This window comes from Sus scrofa, chromosome 11 (assembly GCF_054392235.1).
Source record: "Sus scrofa isolate SSC_HxYL_T2T_F1_AM1 chromosome 11, Sscrofa_HxYL_maternal_Yorkshire_Landrace_v2.0, whole genome shotgun sequence".
Lineage (NCBI taxonomy): Eukaryota > Metazoa > Chordata > Mammalia > Artiodactyla > Suidae > Sus > Sus scrofa.
In genome coordinates, this window is record NC_139393.1 from 76,696,388 (window position 1) to 76,701,166 (window position 4,779).

The window sequence follows — 4,779 nt, forward strand, 5'->3', positions numbered from 1 at the left end:
CCCCCAAAACCCTGTGCTCATTTATTAGCTGCAAGCGTGGGTTGACTAGAGTACAAGAATTTTTGGAAAGAGATGGAGGAAAATGTTCTGTGAGAATCAGTCAACTATACGGAATTTACAATGAAGAAGATCGTACACTTTACATTTGTAAATTGTGTGCCGCACATCCCTAAAACTAACTTAAAAAAGACAATCAATTTTTGTACACACATTGGCATGTGTTTTGGAGAGCTAGTGAACATTTACCACTAGTTGGGTGGGATCAAGGGGGAAGGAGGGTAAGAAAATAAATTAATCTTACCCTGATGGTTACTGAACCCACCCAAATAGTCCCTCCCTGGAAGAGCTATAAAAACTAAGAACTAGATGATTTTTTATATAGCACTGTGATTTGGTCTATAAAACTGTCTAGAATATATGACCCCAATAATTCAGAGCTGGCTACATGCTACCAAGAGGCCTTTCTGGCACCAAGAGTGTAAAGAGTCCCCCTGACACACCCCACCGTGTGTTTTAGTGGGCTCTGCCCTGTGGAGCAGGTGCATGTTGGGAGCATAAAGTAAAGAAACCACAGAAGCATGCTCCAATGTTCTGGGACATTCCTCTTTATGAACCAATGACGTCACTGGTGCCTTCTGTACAGGCGATTTTTTTTTTCCTCCTTAAAGAGAAAAGGAATAAACTCTGTTAAACAAGTGACTGCAAGGTTGTGTACGCCCTTCCTCAAAGGATAACTCTCTTAGCAAGGGAAGAACACGTGACATTTGCAAAATTCCCGAGATTTCTTCTTTGTCTAATGATTTCGGTGACTGATGGCTAAAGGAGTCATTGGGGAAGGACTGCCCCTTACTCTTCATCAGATGGGGTGAGAGAGAGTTGATTGTCCCCACCGTGGGGGACCCAACAGGGTCAGACGCCTCCCCTTTGTGAAGGAGCTCCATAGCACCCTGGAAGGGGGGGCTGTGACTTGTTAGCAAAAGCTCCTTCTTCCAGTCCCAAGAAGAGAACATGTCTACTTGGATTTTTGCAAAAAAAGAAATTCATCTCACCAGCAGAGGGCTGCAACCAGTGTGGATAATTCGTGATTGTTATCATTGCCTTAGATGGAGAATTTTTAAAAAGGGTAATAATTTGTTGCCTGTTTTCAATTTCTTGGTGTATGGAAACTTTCATCTCATAACCTTTTGCCCTCCGTCCTAACTTTTTTTTCCCCCCCCTGCACCTATGGTACATGGAAGTTCCTGCCAGGGATCGAACTTGCACCACATGAGCAACCCAAGCTGCTGCAGTGATGCTGGATCCTTAACCTGTTGAGCCATAAGAACTTCCATCCTGTCATTTTTGATTTAAAAACAAAAATCCTCTGTCTTGATTACAGTTACCATAAATAAAGCACATCGACTGAGCTTGAGTTCTTGTTTATTCACATAATAGTTATTTAATTCATACTTACTTAAGAAATGAAAACATTACTCCTTTATGATTGACATTTGAAAAGCTTAGTTCAAAAATAATTTTGGCTTATGGTGTCAATACTAAGAGGATTCTCATTAGTGAATATAAAATTGAAGCAGTATGGGGAAATTTGGAATGATTACACAGTTTTTTCCTACCACTAAAGACAGGAGATTATTATTATTATTATTGCTTTTAGGGCCACACCCGCAGCACATGGAGAGTCCCAGGCTAGGGGTCAAATCAGAGCTGCAGCTGCCAGCCTATGCCACAGCCACAGCAACGCCAGATTGGAGCCTCGTCTGCGACCTACACCACAGCTCATGGCAATGCTAGATCCTTAACCCAGTGAGCGAGGCCAGGGATCGAACCTGTGTCCTCATGGATGCTCATCAGATTCGTTTCCACTGAGCCACGATGAGAACTCCGGCAAGATTATTTTAAGACACTGCATAACTTCATTTAGGACCCATGATTTTGTTAAGCCCCTTTGGGCAGGCAACGCCTAACACAGAGGTGAGATCCCCTTTGACTTTAGCAAAGCCTAAAATAAGCTAGGAAAGGACAGAAAGGAAGAAAAGCCATTGTGGAGACAGACAATGATACCTATCAAATGGCAAACATTTACCCCTTGGTGGTGAGCTCAGCTCAGCCAGAAATGTCACTGGAGTTTTCTTACTTACAGGGCACTTACATTTTATTTCCACTTTTACGGGGGAAGGAATCCTAAAGAAGAGCTGACTAGATCCAGGCACACATTTTCCCTCTGCTGCTTATTGTGTAACCCTGGGGAAAGTCACCTGACCTTTCTGAGCCCCTATTTTCTCATCTGTGGAATGGGAATACTAATAACACCTCCCACCTGGGTTATTGAGTTTATTACATGAAAAACTGTTACCAACCTGGGACTATGACTTAGCAAACATGGAGCCAGAATCAAAGTTCAATATGGGGAAGAATATCTAATCACTTGTGATGGAACATGATGGAGGATAATGTGAGAAAAAGAATATATAGATATATATGACTGTGTCACTTTGCTGAACAGTAGAAATTGATAGAATACTGTAAATCAACTATAATGGAAAAAATAAAAATCACATCAAGATAAATATGATGCTTGTCTTCAAGTAACGTACAGTCTAACAGGCATTTGCAAACTGATGTACTCTACAACTTAGGCATAATGTGGCGATTGTTTTGCTGCTGATGGATAGTATCGCATTATTTCAGTGCGGGTATGACTGGAGATTCTGTGGAGGAGACGTATGTCCTTTGGGACAGTGTGAGTGGCTTTGACCTGATAAATTGAAACATTTTGAGATTAAAAACCTAGTAATAACTGGAGTTCCTGTCGTGGTGCAGCAGAAACGAATCCGACCAGGAACCATGAGGTTTCAGGTTTGATCCCTGGCCTCGCTCAGTGGGTTAAGGATCCAGCATTGCCATGGGCTGTGGTGTAGCTCGCAGACTCGGCTCCGATCTGGCGTGGCTGTGGCCAGTGGCCACGGCTCTGATTAGATCCCTAGCCTGGGAGTGCGGCTCTAAAAAGAAAAAAAAAAAGAAGAGGCCTCATGAAAACCAAACCTGCTGACAACCTTGATCTTGAACTTTCGGCCTCCAGAACTGTGAGACCATCAATTTCTGTTGTTTAATCTACCCCGTCTGTGGTACATGGTTATGGCTGTCCTAGCCAACTAACACCATATGTCTCCAAAAGAGCCATAAAAATGGCCAATAAGCACATGATAAAAAGCTCAGCAACTTTAGTCATCAGGGAAATGCAAATTGAAACCCCAAGAAACCACTTTATACCTACTAGGATGGTTATGATAAAAAAAAACCCACAAACAAATAGAAAATAAGTAGATTGGAACTCTCATATCTTGCTGGTGGGAATCTAAAAAGGTATAGCTGCTGTGGAAAACAGTTTGGTGGTTCCTCAAAAAGCTAAATTAACATATGATCCAGCAATTCCACTTGTAGGTATATACCCAATGGAGTTGAAAATGGACTAAAACAGATACTTGCAGGCCAATGGTCATGGCAGCATTATTCACAGTAGCCAAAAGGTGGAAATAACAATTATTCACTGACAGATGAATGGATAAACAAAATGTAGTACATACATGTTACAGAATATTATTCAGCCATGAAAAGGAATGAAAATTTGAACACATGCTACAACATGGCTGACCTTGAAGGTAATAAGATAGGAACAAACAAATGCTGCATGATTCCATACGCATGAAAGATCTAGAAGATGCAAATTCACGGAGACAGAAAATAGATTTGACGTTACCAGGGGCTGGGGGGAAGAGGGGAGCATGGAGAATTATTGCTTAATAAGCAGAGCGTTTATGTCTGGGATGATGAGAAAGTTCTCGCAATGGATGGTGGTGAGGGTTAATTTGAGGTACTTACTGGCCTAGAACTACACACTTAAAGATGATTCGAACAGCAAATTGTATGTATACTTTACCGCAGTAACTTATTCTACCAAACATGATTAAAATGGCAGATTTTGCTATATATCGTTTACCACGGGTTAAAAAGTGAACACCAGAACGCGTTCAATGATACGTTTTAAACGTGCGAGTTGTCGGGATGTGGTTGAGATCCCAGAAAGCTGTTGGCTGAGTGAAGAAGGCCGTAAACAACGGGCCAAACTGAGGGGCCCCCAGGGATTTTCCTGACTTTTCCTCTAACCCACGGAGGCTCTGGGACCGGGAGGTGAGCTGACACCACTCAACAGGCTTTCCTCTGTTGGGGCCCTCTTTTTTGGAGTCTGAACAATTTCAACTTCGCTGGGCTGATCAGCCCTCTGCCAGAGAATGGCTCATCCAAGCATCTGACTCAGCCTCACGGATGGTCAGGTGGTATCTGTTTATGTCGCTCCCTCCCCCTGCCCCCCTTTAGACTCTATAAAGATGGATTGAACATCAATAAAGAGCCCAGTTTGGGGGCCTGTAAGCGAGACCGGTGTTTACCGTTATGTATTGTGATGCTGTAGCCCACCCCCAACCACCCCCCCAGGGCTGTAGGATAGTCTTGGCTTCGGGGGCCTGACTGAAAGGGAGTTCTTCATGATCATAAAAACAGGTTGAAATCATCTCCTGTGATCCCGCCTGCTGCTACCAGCTGCACTCCGCGCTTTTACATTATGCATGATTCCTGACTGCTCCGACGGCGGGAAAAAGCGGCATCGGTCCATTAGTGCTTCCCCGTGTTATGCTAACATTTCCAGGCTATTACTGCTAATTAATGCGAATATCCAACTGCTTACGTGTTTATGTGTTGGTACGTGCCTCGTGAAGGTGCTGC